Genomic DNA, 22,242 nt, shown 5'->3' with positions numbered 1-22,242 from the left:
CCAAGATTTTGGGATGACCAAGTGTTTAGCATTCGAAAAACTCTAGATACTCTTTTGACTAAGAATTTTTAACACTTCTCTAAGACTTTTAAGATTTTATTTCTTGAATTTAATAATGTATATGTTAGGCTTAGTGTTGACAAAAACGTATATAACAATGTATTTTGAGTTGTAAGTGTCAAATATCATGGTACAAGATCAACGTCCAAGAAGCTGCTCAAAAGAAAGAAGATTGTAATCTAGAATTGCTCTCGAATAAGAGTCAATCGATCAAGAATGGAGAAATTAGTTTTTTCTTAGTATATTTTATTTTAAGCCAACTGATGATATTGATTATTGTAACCCTAATTAGAGAAAATATTTAAAGACCCATTAAGTATGACTTTCAAGAGGTTGTAAAAACAAAAAGGGAATACTATGCAAAGAGAAAACTTGAACCTTTACCTATCAATGCGTGAGTCCAAAAGCAAATAGAAAAGATATTTCGAATCCATGAAGAGTTCCTTTAATCCATAGTGTGATAATTTCCTAGAATATAATAGAGAAAGAAATATACAAAATCTGAATTTTATTAATAATAAGCTCCATAAAACTTGACAGGCAAGAAAATATATTACTCCTTCTGTCCAACTTTTTTTGTCTTCTATTCCATTTTGAGATATTCCAAAATATTGTCCTGTTTCTAAAAATAAAGTCATTAATTTACTAATGTTCTTATTATACCATTATTAATTTACTACTTCAATTTTTTGATAAATTTTTTTAAGGGTAGTTTTGAAAACTTATACATTTTTAAAAGGTAAACAAGACAATAAATAATGTTCCTTTAAAAAGTTTAACTTTTCAAACAGGACAAAAAAAGTGGGACGGAGGCAGTATAAAATAAGTCATAATTAATACCTAATTATAATAGGAATCAAATTTGACTTAAAAAGCATTAAAAGCACATAAAAACAATGAAATAAATGCTCTAAACTTAAAATAATGAAAATTACATAAAAATACCAAACTTAATAATTTACAGAAATTAAATAGTAGATTCTGTCCTACATCACAATCACTAGGCCAAGCCAATGGTATTGATCCATTATCTTTCTTCTCATTTTAAAAAAAAAATATATGTAAAAAAATATAAAAACCACAACAACCAATGGTATTGAACTATTGATCTTTACTTCTTTTTTTTTCTTCCTTCGAAATTTTAGATCAAAAAATCATATTTTCAAGTCACGATTTAATTAAACAATTAAAATATGTGTATTGTGCGTGCAACAAGTTACATGTAAGAGACATTGTCCTTTTTTTTTTTTTTTTTTTTTTTTTTTTTTTTAATTGAGTAAATTGATCTTTATCTATGTACTGTTTCATGTGCTGCTCTACGCATGACGTAAGCAAAATATTGTTTTAAATAATTACAAAATTGAACTATAATAATAATACAAATTAAAACCCGTAATTTCGACAAAAATTAAATTAAATTATATAACTTTAATTTCATTTAATTCAGTTCTTAAACTTTAACTTTGATTTAATTTAGTCCTGCTGTCACTGTCCATTTAAAAGGCGTTGTTAAATGTTCCAAAAAAAGTCCATTTTGGGTTTTGAATAAAAAGCACTAATAAAATATTTTTTAATAGAAAAAAGATAATAAAATATTTTGTCAAATTAAGCTAAGAACTTTCTCTATCACTTTCCCAGTACTTTTCCAATAACGAAAACAGAAAAAGAAAGAAGCAAAAAAAGACAATAGACTTTGTTTTCCAAATCTCAGCATCATCATTCAAAATCACAGACACAATTGATCACCATAAAAATCCAATGTTCGGCGGGCTCATAACGAATCCTAGAGCTGCGATTTTTGCCAACCCTATGGCCCGGTACCTTCCTATATCTCTCATCAATCAAGGTGGTACGCATGGTTTTAAAACCGGTACGGTGAAAGAACCGGAAAAGCAGCTAAATACCAGTTTTATGGTCGGACCGGGGTCCGACCGATGGTCCAACCGATGACGTCATAAATAATTTAATTATTATTTATTTAAATTATATAAATAATTAATAATTTTAAATATACTAAAAGTCTAAAACTAACAAACTTATAATAACAAATATGTTTCCTTTAAAAAAAAAAACCAATGGACTGGTCACAACATAGCACTCAGCAATAGAGGACCCAAAGACTTTGAACTGCTTTAGAAACATCAACTGTAAAGCTAACAAAAAAACCAAATCAATATGTAAATATGTTTCCTTTTTGACTTATTAAAGCAAAAAAACCTAAGCAATCTCAACATGACTCAAATCAATAAGTAATAACATTAACATTACAAAATAATCATCCTGAAATTCTAATAAACTTTCAACAAAACCAAATAAATAAGTTCATTAGTTATTACATTTACATCCAAATGGCAAATAACAAATAAGTTCATTACAACCAACAACTAAGTTTTAAAGTTTCAAACAAACAACTAAGTTTTAAAGTTTCAAACAAACAACAACTAAGTTTTAAAACCCAAGCCTCATTTGTTATGAAGATAATCGAAATCAATATCATCATGTGAACCAAATGCTCCACCACTAGCATCATAATCATCATCCTCATCCTCATCTTCTTCATCTTCAACATGAATAGGATGATTTTTATCTCTAAATCCGGGAGGAGCATCATCTTCATCACCAAATGATTCCAAATTGATGTCATCATCATCCTCAATCACTTCATTGTCCATATCTATACAAATTCCAAAACCAAATAACAATAAATGAAATAACAATTCTCATAATCATTTCTCATAAATCATAAATAGTCTAATTAAAAATGCAACTAGGCAAAGAATTGTTATAAGCTAACCTCTTTGTACATGGCTAGAAGACCCTTCTTCAATTGGATAGGCTCCCTCTTCAATAATGCATTCTCTATCTCCTCATGATCCAGAAATGGAGGTTCCTCATCTTCCACTACCCAAAATTCAGTTTTATCGATACTTGCATAATCAATAGGATCAAAATTGAACTTCTTCCTTTTGATCTATCATAAGATGAACATAAGAATAATTTAATTAATAACCAAATCACTTATATTTCACAATCACAAAGAACCCACTTGACCAAATCAGTGAATCACTCATATTTTCCCACAAAAACATTGAAACAAAGAGATTATATAATATATACCTTTCTTTCAGTCGGTAGTTATAATGAACAAACACAAGATCATTAAGTCGTTGATGCTCCAATCTATTTCTTCTTTTGGTATGTATTTGTTCAAAAGCACTCCAATTCCGCTCACATCCCGAAGAGGCAGCTGTTTGGCTAAGGATTCGAATTGCAAACTTTTGTAAGTTGGAGCACAAGATCCAAACAACTTCCACCACTCATCTAAGTTCCATATACAACACAAAACAAAGATACAATGAATCAATAAACACAACTATACTTATCCCAAAAATATAAAAAAGAGCTATGATCTTTAAAACATATTTACATTTTAGTATTAGCTAAAGTAAACAATATCTTACCTGGCTGAGATGTCTTGGCTGATTCTTGAGCAAGTTGGGTTCCAAAAGTTTGTTCACGCTCTCGAAATAGCCTTAATTCCTCCACCAACTTCAATCGACCAGTTGAAACTTTTGATTCAATAACATCTGTCACAGCAGATTGTGTCTCTAGCCTCTTATTAAGAGTGGATGAGTCATATTGGAATGCAGGATTCAACCAGTAAGCAGCAGCATGAATATCTCTATAGAATTGATTATCCCAACGATCCTTGATAATATTAACATAAGGCTCCCATATCTCTTTTGTCCTTGATTTTTTTTGATTCCATCAATTACTCTATACATGCCATCATATACATAACCCATAGCTGGTTTTTCATCAGAATCAACAATGCGTAATAAACGAATCAATGGTGACATAATATGCACAATTACATGACAATCATTCCAAAATTGATTGTCAAGAATGATTTTCACCATGCCTTTGCTTTCTTATCTTTTGCATATCTTGATTCAACATAAAATTTGCTAGTACCAATGCTTGTAAGTCATGCTTATGTTCCTTAAGACTCCCTAAAGCAATGAAAGTAGTAGCAAACCTAGTTGGCCCTGGACGTAAATTTCCGTCCAATTTTTTCTAGTCCTCAACCAAGCTTGCAAAGCCACATGGTTATAGATGAACACTGTGATCTTGGATGCACGCTTTGCAAGTTTATCTATATGATCCATTTTCCCAATCTCCTTAAAAATTAGGTTTAGGCAATGTGCTGCACAAGGTGACCAACTAATGTTCCTATATTTTCCACACACAATTCTTCCAGAGCTACATAATTTGCAGCATTGTCAGTGACCAAATGTACTATATTTGCCAGACCAACCCAACTAACAATTTCATCAAACAAGTTACTCAAATTAATAGCATCCTTAACCAAGTCAGAAGCATCAACAGAACGTATAAAAATAATTCCTTTAGGACAATAGACAAGGAAATTAATCAATGTTCTATGCCTAGTGTCAGTCCACCCATCAGCCATTATTGTACAACCAGTGTCAGCCCAATATGATCGATGAGAATCAACAATCAATTGGACTTCTCTTTTTGCGTCTCTCAACAAAGGCACTCTAAGGGCATGATAATTTGGGCCTCTATATCCAGGACCATAAGAAGCTACAGCATTGAACATAGGTTGATAATAACTAGAATTCACAGCATTAATTGGAATGCAAGCATCATACATCCATCTTGCTACAGACATATCAACCCTCACTTCTTTTCTTTACCAGCAAGCACACTTTTAATAGAAGGTTGAGCTCCCGGTGTTGTTCTAGGAGCGAAGTAATTATCAATGTTACCAACCTTCCTCTTGCCAAGATTGGATCTTGGTAGAAAACTACTAGGACCACTTCTATTTCCCCTACCTCTAGGAATAATTTCTTGGACATCTTCAAATTCTGGTGAGTCCTCTAATGGTGAATAATTAGATGCTTCTTGATCCTTTTTGTTTGTTCTTTAGTTTTTGAAATTTCCTTCAATTCTCAACCATTTGAAACCTAACATCATAAGGTACACCCATACATGCAGCTACATCACCTTTAATTCCAGCTAAATGTCTTTTCATCCTATTGATGCCCCCTCCCTTATAACTTTTCCCACAATGTATACATCTATAACTACTTTTTCCGTCTTTCATACTTCATTTACATGATCCCATGCAGGATCACATTTCGCTCTCACAGATGAAGAATTAGCATTAGACCCAGTTGTAGATGCATGTTCATTAGATGGTACAGAGGCGGACTCCATTTCACTCAACAATTTCAGACTGGCAGCAACCATTTCATCAACAAATAAATTCATCAATACAACACACACAATCAATAGTACAATACTCTAAACTATATTTCACATACAATAATGCTCTGTAAATCAAATCCACAACATACACAAAATCACAATTAAACTAAAATGCTATTGTAAACTAATAATTGAAGTTACCACTTACCAGTGAAGTCACGGAAGGAGAACCTGAGCTGAAGCCAAGAACATGAATTGAGAATCTGAGATAAAGCCGAGAGAAATGAAAAAAAAAAAAAGAAAAAAAAAAGAAAAGAAAAAAAAAAGAACAGAGAAATGATCAAAATCAAAATCAAGTAATCAAAATCAAGTAATCAAAATCATTAAAAAAAAAAAAGAATATTAATTATTACTTTCTTCCCTGATGAAGCCGAGAGAATCAGAGAAATTAAATAAAAAAAAAAAAAAAACAGAACCCGAAAATGAAAAAGAAAAGAAGTAGAGAAGTGAATGTTACCAGGTGCGTGACCAACCAAGAAGGAAACCCAAAACCAGATGCCGAGAAGCCCAAAGGCCAAAACCAGGTGCTGAGGCAGAGCTCAAGCTCACTCTGTTTTCGAAAGTCAAGCTCAAGCTCACTCTGTTTTAGAAAGGAAAAAAGAAAAAAAAAAAAAACTCAGCTTGCGGTGAGCGTGCGCGTGACTGCTGAGGCAGAGGGAGCCTTGAGGTGAGCGAACAAACAGAGGGAGCCTTGAGCAGCGAAGAGCGAGCTTGAGGCAGTGAAGAGCGAGCTTGACTTTCGGCTGAGCGAGATGAGCGAGGCAGAGATGTTTGATCTGAGAGCTTGAGGTGAGGTGAGTGAGATGAGACTTGAGAGTTGAGATTGAGAGTGTCTGAGGGTGTGGGTGGGCTTTCGGCTTAGGGAGTTAGGGATTTAGGGTTAGTTTTTACTTTTTAGGAATTAGGATTTTAGAGGACTGAGGACCAAAACGGCATAGTTTTGCCGAAAAATACAAAAAAATCTCCAACCGGTTATAAACCGGTTCAACCTTCGGTTTTTCCGGTTGGACCTCCGGTTTTTACTGTTCAGCGGTTTTTTAATCATTTCCGGTTTTTTATCATAACCGGACCGGATTTAAGGCCGGTTCCCAGTTGAACCGTCGGACCGGTCGGTCCGGTCCGGTTTTTAAANAAAAACTCAGCTTGCGGTGAGCATGCGCGTGACTGCATGAGGCAGAGGGAGCCTTGAGGTGAGCGAACAAACAGAGGGAGCCTTGAGCAGCGAAGAGCGAGCTTGAGGCAGTGAAGAGCGAGCTTGACTTTCGGCTGAGCGAGATGAGCGAGGCAGAGATGTTTGAATCTGAGAGCTTGAGGTGAGGTGAGTGAGATGAGACTTGAGAGTTGAGATTGAGAGTGTCTGAGGGTGTGGGTGGGCTTTCGGCTTAGGGAGTTAGGGATTTAGGGTTAGTTTTTACTTTTTAGGAATTAGGATTTTAGAGGACTGAGGACCAAAACGGCATAGTTTTGCCGAAAAATACAAAAAAATCTCCAACCGGTTATAAACCGGTTCAACCTTCGGTTTTTCCGGTTGGACCTCCGGTTTTTACTGTTCAGCGGTTTTTTAATCATTTCCGGTTTTTTATCATAACCGGACCGGATTTAAGGCCGGTTCCCAGTTGAACCGATCGGACCGGTCGGTCCGGTCCGGTTTTTAAAACTATGGTGGTACGTACCAGATGATCAATGAGATATAGGAGGGCAGCAATGTTGATTTAGATTTCAGAATACCATTTTTAAATGTTTATTTTTATTTTTTTCCAATTTTTTTATAATTAATTTTCAAAATTTTAATTAAAGAGATTAAAATAAATATTCAAAACTACGTTTATTTGATGTCCTTAACGAAAAAAAAAAAAATTGAATAAATTTGAAATTTATAAGGCTAAATTAATTTTAGACAAAATAAAGGGTGTAATTTATAATTTAGCATAATAAAATAATAATAAAATTTAATTAGTTATTAAATATTGACTCTAAAGTTTAAAGACCAAAATAATATTTTAGATAAAATAAACATTTTTCCATATAAAAAACACACACGGACACACACACACACATACACAACAAACATTTTGATATGAGAATGACATGAATCCAATAATGAAACAATTCTGAGAGACACTAACCAAAAAAAAAAGACTATATTGAGTAAAGTTAAAACTTAGAGGATTGAATTGAACAAAAATAAAGTTATAAGATTGAATTAATTTTAGGCAAAATTAGAGGGTGTAATTTGTAATTTAGCTTAATGAAATCATAATAAAAATTAATTAATTATTATGTATTGACTCTAAATTTTAAAGACCAAAATAATATTTTAGCCAATAAAACACAAATATTTTCCCATTAAAAAAAAAAAAAAAAAAAAACAACAACAACAACAACAAACAAACAAACAAACAAACATTTTGCTGTGATAAAGACAGGAATTGAATAACCAACAGGAACTTCGTAAAAGAGGTAAATAAACCATCAAACTTTTGGTTGATGGATATGCATTAGGCACATGACTTAATTAAAATATCCATTAAAAATGCCTCAAGCATTTCATAAATTTCCTAAAGGGTAAATTACACAAACCACCACATTGAGTTTTGGGGAATGACACTCCACTTCAAATGTGAAGAGACTTGATACTTTTCTTGGCCAATTTGAAACTTTGGATTGAGGGGGAGAGAGGGGAAGTAGAGTTAAGGTAAAAGGAAATCAGCATATTAGTCATTCCATTAATAACAGTAACAAAATATTTACTCAAACCTTAAGGGAGTGGAATGTCATTTCCGTTAATGTTTAAGGCGTAATGTTGGTCTCCCAAAACCTTAAGGAAGATTTGTGTAATTTACATATCTAAATCAAAATTCATGATATGATATGTTGCTTATACATTTTTTTTTATTTTTTTTATTTTTATTGTTTTGTTTTTTTTACACATCTCCATGACATTTTTGAGTGTTTTGACATTCCTGATTAGCATCTTTTCTATTTTTCCTGAAATGGAAAATAATTATTTCATGGTTAAGAATTAAGGTTGTATTTTCTTAATCTAACAATATACATTGCGAGTTTCTTAATCTAACAATATACATTAATCTCTCAATATATATATATATATTTATACATTATAATTTTTAAATTATGAGTAGACACCCAATTTACAAATAAAATAAAAGTCTTTGGGTGGAGGGCCTGCCAAAACGTGCTACCAACTTGGGAGAATCTGGTTCGGCGCAGAGAAATCATGGATGACGGCCATGAGTGTTGTAAGAGGCACTCGGAGTTTGTCCTTCATGCTCTATGGCAGTGCGGGGTGGTGCAAGATGTATAGGCTGGGAGCTTGAGGAGGTTGCAGAAAGCTAAAATCGGGCAAATGGATTTCATACAGCTGGTGGTGGATTTCATCATCAATCTGCCTAGTGAAGAGCAAGAGTTATTTTGGGTCAGTGTTGGATAATCTGGAATCAACGTAACTCGGTGTTGCATGGAGGTACAATACAGAACCCAGCACTCTTGAATAAACGTGCAAGGGAGTATTTGGATGAATTCAAGGGATCAATGCAAGTTTGAAGACCTCCCACAAGATCGGGTTATAAACTTAACTTTGACACGGCGGTCTTTGCTAGTACAAGATCATCAGGTGTGGATGTTATTGTTAGGAATAGCTTGGGAGAGGTGATGGCTAGCCTGTCAGCAGGGACGGAACTAGGATTCGAAGTTGGGGGGGGGAGGGGGGGCAAAGTATAAATACAATAAAGTTTATGAAAATCAAAACTAACATATACTCAAGCTTTGTCAAATTTCATCCCATTCATTAACATTATAATCTTATATTTTCTCAATTTGGATTGATACTGATTTAATCGATGGTAATTTTTTGGAATTTTGTTTGAAAATTTTCATGAATTGGGACATCAACACTAGACGCAATGCTGCATTACTAGCTTCAAATTATTTGTAATTTTTTCTCTTTAAAAAAATCAAATATTATAGATAATTTTCCCATCATCAACCATTCAAATAAAAGTTTCATTATTTTCATATTATATATCTCTATAGCTTCAAAATTTAGTCCAAAAAATAAAACAAACATACCCCACAAGCTACAACAACATTAATGTTAATAAATTATTTTCTAAAAATAGTTAATAATTCATAAAATAAATCAAGAAACGTCATTTATTACTATTCACTACACACGTTTTTGGAGGAAATTTTAATTTTCCGGATGGAAATGTATATAGTGCTATATATTTTGCAAAATTTTGTTTTGGGGGGGTGGGGGGGGGGGAGGGGGGGCAATGGCCCCCCTCTACCATAACGTGGGTCCGTCTTTGCTTGTTAGCTCGTGGTCCGGCAGTGGCAAACAGTGCAGAAGCAGAAGCGTTAGTGTGTCGGAAAGCGGTTGAGTTTGCCATGGATGCGGGGTTCATGGACCTGGTGATCGACGGGGATAATGCAGCAGTGATGAAGGCTATTGCTTCTCCACGGTTGGACAGATCAAGGCTTGGACACATATATGATGACATCCGCACGCTAGTTGCTGGGTTTAGAAGCTGAACTATTGGATGTGTGAAGAGAAGTGCCAATTTCGTGGCTCATAGCCTAGCACATTTTGCTAGTCACTTAGATGAGGAACTTGTATGGCTTGAGGAATCCCCACCCCCAGCCCTTGACGCACTGTACTTGGATGCTAGTTATTTGAATGATGAATGAATTCCCGGTTTGCTTTCAAAAAAAAAAAAAAAAACTTGACCTAACACAAAATTCATGTTGAATTGCATTCTCAAGGGAAAGTTACCCATTTCCTGCTCCAAATTTGGAATCTTTGTTCTAAAAATATCAAACCTTAATTATCATTATAGACAAATACTCTTAAAATGGATTTGAGCATATATGATAAAGGTTTGTTGATTTAATTTGTCTTGGGAATAATTTGAATAAATTGAAACAGTAATTTTCATTGGTCCAAACTAAAAGAGAGGAGTGAACAAACATGTATAGGATGAAAGCCTAGAGCCTTAGAGGATGATTAGGAACTTGAATAAATTAATTTTTTTTATTAAATGAATAATTAATTTAATAATTCACAAAAAGAATCCCATTTAAGGTTACATTTATTAGATGATAGTCTAAGTTTGATAAAATCATATTATTATCATAGGTAAATTGGTCCTTAATCCTTACACTATGTGTCAATTTAGTTTTTAACCTTTGAAATGTGTCAGTTTTGTCCTTAACCTTTTGGTATTGTGTCAAAATGGTTCATGCCGTTATGTGGTAGATGGAAAAAGCTGACGTGGCTAATGGTTAGTGGCAGAGCCAAGAATATATCTTAGGAGGGGCTATATATAATTTATTTATTTATTTATTTTTCTTTGTATGAAATGTAAAATAATAGTATACAATACTTCATAACCCAAAAGTGTACTATTTTTTGAATTACTGTCTTCATTTTTTTTTGAAGAATAAGTCAATAGTCCTATCTTGCCCATGAACCTAGATTTATCAAATTAAATTATCACTCATTAAATAAAATTATTAAGTGATGATGCAAAGAAAATCAGTAAGTTGAATGCTCCGGGCTTCAATGGGCCAGTGATTGCTTGGAAGGCCTGAAAAGAAAAAGACACAAGATTAAAGGTGACCGGGATGAACCGGCCAAGAACCCTCCGACATTTAAGTTAGTTTTCTCTCTGGAACTTTAGAATTCCAACTTTTGGAGTAGATTCAAACTTACTTCCATTTTATGTGGATGAGTGCTTATATATTGTGCTTTGGAGTGGTTACTTGTCTCATAACTTCCCCAATATTTGAGGAAGTTAGAAGGTTCAGACTTAACTTCCACAACTGCTATAGGAGTTAGACTGTTCAATCTTATCTTCTATAACTGTCATTGGAAGAGAAGTACTTAGTAGGAAGTTATAGCGATGAACTTGGATCTTGCTCATGTTTCAAAATAGTAACACGTGGTTTGATTCATAAGCTTTTGTAGATAAATCTTTCTGAAAATTTCCCAAGTGTTGGGGGTCGTCCAGACACTTTCCTGATGCACAACCCTTATGCTCATGGATGACCGTCCTACTAGGGATGACCATTCCTATCTTTCTGACTTGGACAATTCTCATGGATGAATTGGAGTTGATTCAATTTTTAGTTCACCATCATTAAGATTTAAAAAAAAAAATGCTAAAAAAATACTAATAGTCCAAATATTGCTAAAAAAAAAGACAAACAATCATTCAAATGTCAATTCATAAAAAAAAATATAATAAACAACAATTGAATACATGTTAATATATTAGTATATACTGTATATTTTAATTAACTGATCAAGTACATATATAATTTATAATGCCATTCAGTATATAATATATTGATTATTATGATAATAAATAATATATTCTAAGGAACATAAAAAAGAAAGCAATAAAAAGTAAAGTAAAAAAAATCAAAGATACAAAGTACTTGGGGGAAAGAGTTAAAAACAAGGGGTCAACCGGTCTGCTGGGGGTATAGATGTGGATACAATGGGAATTCGCCACCTAGTTTTTGTAATGGTCTAGGAACCGTATATATGGCGTCCTCTTGAGGAAGAACCTTTTGATCTTACTATAAGAGATATGGGTTCGGAGTTAAGGTATGGTTTTGGGAAGGTGTTACGCATCTAAAACCGCTCAATCCTAAGGTTGGCTTCCCTTCATTGTGTCTTATGTCTTAACCCTATTAAAAGAATACTCAATGTTGCATCTATACTCACACACACACTAGCATACATCTAAACACACAACATGACATCAATTATCCCTAATCATGCATCTATCATGGCAATCAAACAAAGCCTAAACATTCATCTAGCATGGCATACCCTAACATACATCTAGCATACATATCAAACGGCCTAACATTCATCTAATCATGGCACATCACCGCATCCCAAACCCTACCATACATCTAATCATGGCATTTCCTATCATATTACATCTCCTAAGGTAGCAATCAAAACAAGCCAGAAACAAAAATATGAAAGATTCAAGTGAGCATATGATTGAACACCACTAATCAAAACAAGCCAGAAACAAAAATATGAAAGATTCAAGTGAGCATATGATTGAACACCACTCATTAAACAAGCATGTTCAAATCAATTTTTAAGCATAATCCTATTCAAATATGCATGCTCATGTGTACCTCACTTACCTTGCAGCAAATTAGCACCTATGGTATTATGCATGGACATGTGAATGAATGGCATGTCATTTAACAAAGAAATGAAAACAAACCCTAATCTAAGCATGAAAAAGGAAAACAAATATGTGAAATAGAGACTCAAGCTATATAAAGATACATGGAGAATCAAAGCAGGGGTATTACATGTGAAACAAACAAAGCAAAACATAAATTAGGGTTTCTAGACAATGACCTGTGTACGCAGGCCAAATACTTGCGTACTCAGGATTTGACTTGCATATGCATGCGCAGGGTTGTTTAAAAACCCTAACCTAAAAAACAGCAGACATTGAAACAAGATATAACTTAAAACTATAAGTCTAACACCCTAATTTGCTTTTAAAACATACAAAATCGTCAACCTAGACTAAAAAAACATATTAAAAAAATAAAACATGTAAAGGAACAAACAAAACATAATTAAACTTAAAGAAAATAAAAGAAAAGAAAAGTTTGAAATGAATAACTTAAAGCAAAATCTCCTAGGCTTGATTTTTTATTGTTCCCCTTAGTCAAATCTATCATAAATCAATAAAAAATGTGATTAGTAATCTTTAAATTCAAAGATCAAGGCCAGAAAAGGCCCTAATCTTTAAATTCAAAGACTTGAGGATGTTTTGTGAAAAACTCCCTCTTTAATTCACTATTTCTAGTGAATCATAGAGTTTTCCTGTGGGATTTTTGTGTGTTATAGAAAATGTACCATGTATGGCTATTTATATTGAGAAAATAGAGGTTTGAAATGGCTCCTAGACGATGTGAGATTTGTTTCAAACCTCAGTCTTTAATGCAGAAAACTTGCTTTTCTTATGTTTCTGAAACCCTACCTATGTGCGCAGGCTTATGCTTTCGTACGCAGGCTTCTAGGCTGCGTACGCAGGCTTAGGGTTTCTTTTGGTCTTTATTTTTCAAAAATAGATTTTTTGCTTATTTAAAAGTTATATTTTCCATTTTAACATCTCTCAAGTCAATTTGTAATCTGATTGGGCCCCAAACTAACCTTAGGTCTTAGAATTTCGGCATCATTGGGAAATAGGGGTCCCAGTCTTAAGGGGTACAAAATGCGGTGTTTATAGTAGAGCATTGCACAGTCAGGAGATATGGGGCTCATAGCACAAAAGTTTCAATCTTTCACTTTTTCTTTTCTAGATTAGTCACACAATACAAAACTTTTTCTTTTAAACAAACTACAGCAACAGTGGGAGGGAGGAAAATGAAAGAACTGAAAAGATAAAAAGAAGAAGAAGAAGAAGAAGAAGAAGAAGAAGAAGAAGGCAAATGCCAAGTTGCCAACAGAGACAGGGAGAATGAGAGAGAGAGAGTCACCTGTGTGAGTCAAAATGTCTCTGCAACTGTGTGGGGGACTTGGTGGTGCGGCACATCAACAAAATTTTTTACTTTTCAATTTTTCTACTGCTATATACAAGTAAGCTCTAGATGTGTTGGGATGAAAATTAGAAATTTTTTCCTTTTATTTGTTGAGGTAATTGTTAAAATACCTATGTGTTCATTTTAAATATGTTGAATGTTTAATTATTGTAATTTGTTGACATATGTATTTATGGATTGTATTTTATTTAAATGAAAATTATGTTTATTGTTAGACTTTCTTAAATATATATGTATATTATCAAGTATGGGGGGGCCAAAATGATAAGGTTATTTAAAATTTTTCAAATTATTTAGGACATTTCCAAAAAAAAAAATAAGATTTAATTTTTTTCAAAAATTTTGGGGGGGCCAAGTCCCCCCTTAGTCCTTAAGTGTCATAGCCATTGCTAACGGTGATATTAAAATAATAATTTTAATGTCATCTAGGATTAAAATAATTTAAGTTGTAGATTTAAATTAGAACTAATAACAATTTACCATCTATAATTTGTTTTGAACGTATCCAAATACCTAGTGTTGAATTTTGGTGAGTGTTATAACAATATTGAAGAAATGGACTTGCCTCAGTATTGAGTTTGTGGCAATAAATTAAACAGATTACTAGGGAATGAGAGATGGTTGAAGAAATCCTTATTCCTTACCATCAAGAACATGAACTTTGTCATTAAACTCACTCACTTGCCCTGATCTCCTCTCTTCTCTCACAAACTTCTTTTCCATAACTAAAATGCTTTGGACAACAGGGAACCAAACCCCACCAAAAACAAAATCAATATGATACTTTTGTCAATAAAACCATGGACATGGAGCTCAAATAATAGCAACAACAAGGGCTCTCACACAGTCACACTGCCACACCCAACAAGTTGAGTTGAGCCAAGCCATTCGGCATCGACCTTCTCTTTATTCAACCCACAATACCCACCTCTTTCCCTCATCGTTTTTTATAATATTTTGTTGTTGAATTTTTTAAAAATATTTTAGCCATATGATACCTTGTGGGTTCCAGTTAGCTTAACTGTAAAGTCTAATGGTCGAATAAGAGATCTGAGATTCAATTCTTGCCTATATTAAAAATTGATTTGTGTTTTGGTCTGATGATAACACTACACCAAAAAAAAGTCTATCATATCAAGTGTTAATACAACAAAATATGTATGGTAGTATGAGACAAAATAGTGCATCTACAAGTTAAAATTGTTGCAATAGTAACTTAAAAGTGTTAAATTATTGCATCAACAATAATAAGTTGCAATAACTTATAATTTTTAGTTGTACTAGAAGCTTTAATAAATTAGGAAAAATTGTTAACTTAAAATGAAGGAATCATTGCAATAAATTAATACCAATTATTTTTGCAATCTATTACAATATATATTGCACGGACACGGACACGGACATGGGGATACGGCAATTTTTGAAAAATAAGGACATGACACGGCGGTTAAATAATTAATTAAATTTTATATTTAGGCATATTTTTTAATATTTTTATACATAAAATACGTTTAGGTCTAGAATTTAAATTATGTAAAAACTAAAAATAAGTAAACTAACACCCAAAGTAGTAAAATAGTACACATAAAATGTTTAGAGTACAAACCATAAAAGGATAACAAGTTCAACATCAAACTAAAAACAAAAAAGGATAACAAGTTTTAAACTTTCAAGATTATCACAGAACAACAACATCATCGTCATCAACATAGTCATCATTCTTAACAAGACTTGTCTCCATCTCTGGCTCATCTAGTGTGAGATAAGCAATCTCAAGCAACCTAGGTCCTCCAAATGGTTCATCCCAAGTATCTCCACCAATGTCCCACTTTTGAGAGTCTCCTTTAGTGTACTCTTCCCTCCTCCTTGAAAGAAGTCGAAGAATAGAATGAACAAACACTAAATCTTCAGCACGTTTAGGAGTAATTCTATTCCTCCTCATACAATGGATGAAGCCATACGTACTCCAATTCCTCTTAGTACATGATGATGAGCAAGGCTATCCAAGAAGCTTTAGAGCTGAAGTTTGAAGCATTGGTAAACTAGACCCATAATTTGACCACCAAAGCATTGGATCGAAGATCCACCTATCCTTCATGTTATCATCATCATAAGCTTTCATTCTTGAAAACAAACCAAACTCCATAGTAACATTCTTCCTATCATCAAGATCAGGAAAGAATCTTTTGAGGCACTTGTTTCTCTTCGTAGAAATTTCAGCATCCTTATGTGGCACAACATGGCCTCTAACTTCCTCAATCCATTGATTAGTATAATACCTAGTTAAAAGCAAATAAATAAGTAGAAATAATGAGTTTAGATTATTTGTTTAGAAATGCCTAAAGAATATAAATGAAAAGATTAAAGAGATAGAAAAATTACTTCGGATTCAAGAGTGGGCTAGACAATGAAGTGGTGTGTAATTTTTAGTCCTCCGTTCAACGAGTATATTGTGTACCACACCATAGAATGGAGACTCCTCATAATCTTCCTTGCCTTCATGCTAGTATATTTCTTTCTTCACATTTTCTATCATGGAATCCCACATTTCATACACCGTATGGAGAATAGGTGCATCCATGTCAGCCACTCAAAGCATCTCATAAATAGGTCCTGTGAATCTCAGATTATATGCAACCCTATCCCACCACAAATCATTCAAAACATAATCCCTCATAGTTTGAGCTTTTCCTAAATCATCCTCTCTATATGACATCCATGCCTCACTAATGACCATATTTCAAAGATGTTGTTTTACTTGAAACAATTTTTTAAGCATGATGAATTATTGAAGCAAATTGTGTTTCAGCAACAGCAAGTAACTTCAAAGGGGAGTATGAATTAAAAATTGCTAATCTCATATAATGATTTGTGATGAAAATACGAATGAAAGTTGCCTCATCTGAAACTTGTGCAATCCAGTTACATTCATTATATGCAACCTCATTCTACAAAGAGTTCTTAGGTGCACATATATTCCTCAAGGCCAAATTGAGGGTATGCACAACACATGGTGACCAAAATATATGAGGATATTTAGCTTCAACAATAGATCCTGCAGCCTTCATAACAGATGCATTATCAGTAATAATTTGGACAACGTGTTGATGCCTAATCTCACCAATGACCTTTAGAAACAAGTCAAAAATGAAGTGCTTGTCTTTGTACTCTTTGGTACCATCAATGAATTTGATAAAAAGTGGCTGTAACACCCCGACCCAACTTTATAGTTAACCTATGTGTTCAAATGGTTAATTATTATTTTAATCACTTACTTTCTAAATTAATATAAGAGTATATAATAAGCATATTATTTTATAATACCTTTGAATAAGAATTGTAAAAATTACAAATAATTCAATGGCTATCTGTATTATTAGATATATACTAAGTATGTACAAAATTATATTTAGTGGTTTAAGTTATTAGATATATAGTTGTTGGCGTTTAATTAAGTGTATAAAGGTAAGGATATATATATATATATATATGCCAGAAATTATTTTTGTGGAAAAGTGAATGTGAATGCAAGAAAGTTGAAAAGTGGGGAAAAGGGGGGATGTGATTTTTCTTCCCTAGCATCCCACGTATCCCACCCCAATTGTCCACATATCTTATCTTCTTTTGTACCCCAAAAGTCTTCTCCTTATCCTATTTTTCTGGCTGCATCAGACTGGAAAGTCCAGCCCTCTTTCTCTACTTCTTTTTCCTCTTTCTTTGCTCTTCTTTCTCTCTTCTCTCTTTGCTCTTACACGGCAGCCCTCCATCTCTAAAGATGAAATTAAGAGCCTAACACTAAGGTTTTGTGGGTAAGTAATTAAAACTTCATTTGATTTTGTGTATTTTGGATAGTATAATTGTTTTGTTATTTCTATTTCTTCATCCTCTGTTCTGATTTTAGAAGCTGACTTTGTGATTCCGTTTTAGTAATTTAATAGTTAATGATATTGTGGTCTATTGAATGCTTCTTAACATATTTTAATATGTATACTATAGGTATAAAAATACCCAAATGAAATTAAGACCTATTTCTATTTGTTGATGATTTTAGAAAGAACATGCACTGAAGCTGTCCCTGTGACAGATTTTATGTTTACCAAAAGAAAATTCTGTATTAAATCATTTGCTGTGAATTAAGATGCTAGGAATAGTTTTAATGAATCCTAAGACACGTATGGTTGATATGGAAGTGGTCTCACAGCATTTGGATGAATATAAAAATAATGGTTTAATTTCTAAGTTGTATGAAATTCTGTCAGGACAGATCCGAGTATGCTGTATTGTATGATTTTTAGTAAATTATGGTTTTATGTTTTGACTACAAAATTTTTATGGTATATAATGGACATACAGGGATTTGTTCTGTAAATTTTCATGAGGTTTGGATGAGATTTGATGGCCCGTTTGTATTTTATAAATGAAGTGTATGCTGCTGGAATAAAACAGTGAACAACAAGGGACATGCCTAACTTTGAGGATTTAATTCTAAAGTTAGGGTGAATGATTTGAGCTATAATTTATTATGCTCATCATATGATATGTCTAGATCATATAGTAATTTTGTATATTCAAGGTATAGTACTCAAAGGAGGGGTTCTAAACCATTCGACGGTTGTATTTATGAAGCTGTTTTGCTGAACATGCTGTATGTTTCCTTAAGAGTGTTTATGGTTACATGACAATGCTTAAAAGAGTTTATGTTTATGCATGCATTATTGCCCTAAGCTCAAAGCACCTTTTGAAATGAAGTTGGCTCTCCTAGAGATAAGATATTAATATGAGAATGTTGATTTTTCTTTAGTTTGGTACATCATTTGTTGATGTGTGCATAATATGTTTGTGGGAACCTTGTTGAGGTGGGATTAGGATTTCCTTAATTATAAGAGATAGGCTTTGAGATGAATGTGTAAGTTTATGATAAGGAAATTAAGGATAGTAATAAGTTTTGATTTCGGTTTAGGTGTTACTAGCCGCCAGGTCTAAGCTCCTTTGACTTTAGGCTCTCGGTTCCTCTGCTTTCAGGTAAGGGATAAGTTATATGGGCGTTTGGTAAGTCATGAGATTATTTTAAAAGTATATTATGCATTAAAATGTTTTGATTAGAGATATGGCATATAAGCATATTTCAAACAAAAATATGTTTGTGAGCTTTCGAAACCTTATGTATATAATTTAAGCATATTGATGCTATTACTAATTTCACGAACATGATGAAGAAAACAATGGAAATGCTTTTATTATGAAATGTTATGTAAGCTATGAATTTCAGTACGATGTTTAAGTATGAAATGTTTTTGGGTTATGTCCTCCGGTAAGCTGCACTCGATCAAAGAATGTATTGAGGATGGCGGTTCGTCCGCGGTCAATGAAATTATGTATTGAGGATGGCGGTCCATCTGCACTCAATTAAAGAATGTATTAAGGATGGTGGTTCGTCCACGCTCAATTAAAGTATGTATTAAGAACGGCGGTTCGTCCGCGCTTAATTAAAGTATGTATTGAGGATGGCGGTTCGTCCGCACTCAATTAAAGAATGTATTGAGGATGGCGGTTTTTCCGCGCTCAATTCAAGTATGTATTGAGGATGGTGGTGCGTCTGCGCTCATAAATATAGGCTTATCAGATATGGACTAACCAATAAATTATATATGAACAACTATATTATGTTATTAATTGTGAGAGAATTATTTTGTTTAAAATGTATTGTGAAAAGTAAAAGCTCTCATGAAAAGAAAAAGTTTCTGATGAAAAGAAAGCTGTTCATTAAAGATAAAAGTTTCTGAAGTTTTGATGTGCTATCTAATGAAAGTACAAGTTTATGTTACGAAGTTATCCGATATCTGTTTTTCTTTATGAAACATTAAATTTTATGACTATGAAAATTATAATATTTTTCGGGAAAATGTTTATAAAGAAAGATTTTCTTATTGGGTCAAGATGTTTCTAGTTTAATACAAAGTGCCGATTATCTGATTTAAGTTAAAATAATTATTTTGTAATGAGAATATACATATGGTGACTTTGTAGGAAATGAAATAAGCTTAATCTGAAAGGTTTTGGTAATATTAACCTAATAAGAAAAAGGAGAACAATTATTTTCTATGAAGAGCGTATAAGCTATTATTATGAATAGTATAAAATACTATGCATGGAAAAAATGTTCTCCTATTCGAATATTCATAGAATGAAATGATTTGATTTACATGCATCCTTATTGAATTCTCATATATCTTACTTTTACTGAGCTGTGTAGCTCACCCCTTCCACTCTTTCAGTTAGCAAGTTTTATTTTGGAGCAGAGGGAGCCTTAGTCGAGTTCTAGAAGGAGCTGGTTTTAGTTTTATATGTATAGATCCTAAATTAGCAATATGATGTTTAGATTTGTAGCATTGTGTATTTTAGGATCTAATAAAAGTGTATACCTTAAAGTATTAAGAGATGTATTATGTGAAATTCTAAATTTGAACAATTGGTGGATTATGTCAATCTTTGAGTACAATGTAGATGCTCTAACTATCAAGTGAAAAGTTATATCATTTATGTAAGGAAACAAGGATGAAATGTAAGAGGGAAGCTTTTAGTAAAAGTTTTGAAAAAGTAAAGTTGATGTAGCCATAAAATTGATGTAGCCATAAAATTGATAAGTGGCCCTTTCTCTGATGTAGCCATAAAATTGATAAGTGGCCTTCTTTGTACATCTGTCCACCCATTAATTACAATGCTTAAACCCTTTTCTTTCCAAGTGTCTTTAATTAACTTCAACAACTTCTCAATATGTGCCCTCTCTTTTTGCAACAGAGTTGTTCTTAATTTATTGTAACCTAGAGGAATATAGCCCACTAAATTATTATTAGCTGCAAATTTGATCATCTCAATCCAATACAGGTTCTTAGCAAAGTGAAAGGGTAAACTATCAGAATAAAATGTCCTAGCAATAAGAGAATATAATTGCTCTCGACATTGATTGTTAAAAGCCCTCTCCAAAGGAGAATTTTCAACCCCTTTTTATTTTTTTGAAAAAATGGATGACATGTAGCTGTACTACTCTCATTAGGACCCAAATTAGGATTAGTAGGAGAATTAGTTGGTAAAGACACTAGCTTAGGCTTCTTCAATCTATGCGAAGATTCCTCATATGCATCTTCTATTTTTTGCATTTCATTTTGATACTCATCTCCAACCTTGGCACATGGTTGTATTATAAAATTAGACAGTTTTAACAAGTGTGCCTTCACCCTTGAATAAGACCCCTTGAAAGTTTTTTCACAATAGTTAAAACTGAAAGCAACATTCCCTCCACTAACACTTGCTTTTTCTAACTTAGTAACATATTTCCATAGAGGAGTAGCTGTCTCAGCTGATGATTTTTCACTTTCAGTATTCATTCTAGTAAAATCACCTACAATATTTCACTTAATAAATAAATAAAACTATGGCAGGACACACAAAAACAAAAATCACTAAATTTATAATAAACATTATAATTTATAAGGCAAAACAAAAGGCTAGGTAAAGAAACACAGTAATAGTGACACTAGGACAGTGAGACTGTGAGAGTGGGATTAAAAAAAAAAGAAAAAGCAAATGCGTTATAACTTATATAAATAAGTGAGTAACAGTACACCCATGACCTATTCACCAAAATTAATATTTGCAAGAAAGAAAGAAAGAAAGAAAAAAAAAAAAACAGAGAGAGAAGAGAACTAGAGAAGAGGTCGGACCTATTGTCCACACCAAGAGAGAGAGAGAGAGAGAGATCGGAAGGGATAGGCCACGGCGTCAACATCTATGGAGCTTGCCGATCAGCCCGATCTAGCTTTGATGAGGGATAGAGGGCAGCAACAATGGGCAGAGGTTAGAGGGAGGGTGGGTTGAGAACTTGAGATGTGGGTTTCTCAAAATGACTTCTCAGACTCTAAACTTGATTTTTTGTTCTAGGGTATATTACAAAATCAATAGTATTGGTAAGTCCATCTGTCAAAATCTGTGATTTTCTTGTCTTTTTTTTTTTTTTTTTTTTTTTTTCATTGTTGGCGTGTCGGATGTGTAAAAAAAAAAAAAAAAAAAAGACACTTACCGGACACCAGAATCTGGCGAGTCGTACCCGTTTCGGTGTCCGACACCGACACGACACCAAAAATGGCGTGTCCGTGCAACCTAGGTTACAATGAAAATTTCAAACTAATAGCTTATTGCAATGAAGTTATCATTGCAATAATTTGATATTAATTCTTTTACAATCTACTGTGATGAGAAACACAAAACTACAATGAA

General features: G+C 33.1%; 1 long non-coding RNA gene across 1 annotated transcript; it reads left to right on the top strand.

Moving 5' to 3' along the window:
- The first annotated feature begins 17,494 nt into the window (after positions 1 to 17,494).
- On the top strand, positions 17,495 to 18,716 carry LOC112030935 (uncharacterized). Its single transcript, XR_010631354.1, has 2 exons — positions 17,495 to 17,777; positions 18,322 to 18,716. It is a non-coding gene; the product is annotated as an uncharacterized LOC112030935 (long non-coding RNA).
- Positions 18,717 to 22,242: the final 3,526 nt, after the last annotated feature.

This window comes from Quercus suber, unplaced genomic scaffold (assembly GCF_002906115.3).
Source record: "Quercus suber isolate HL8 unplaced genomic scaffold, Cork oak 2.0 scaffold_13, whole genome shotgun sequence".
NCBI classification, from domain to species: Eukaryota; Viridiplantae; Streptophyta; class Magnoliopsida; order Fagales; family Fagaceae; genus Quercus; species Quercus suber.
Note: the sequence above shows the minus strand (reverse complement) of the source record. Positions and strands in the feature narration are given on the sequence as shown.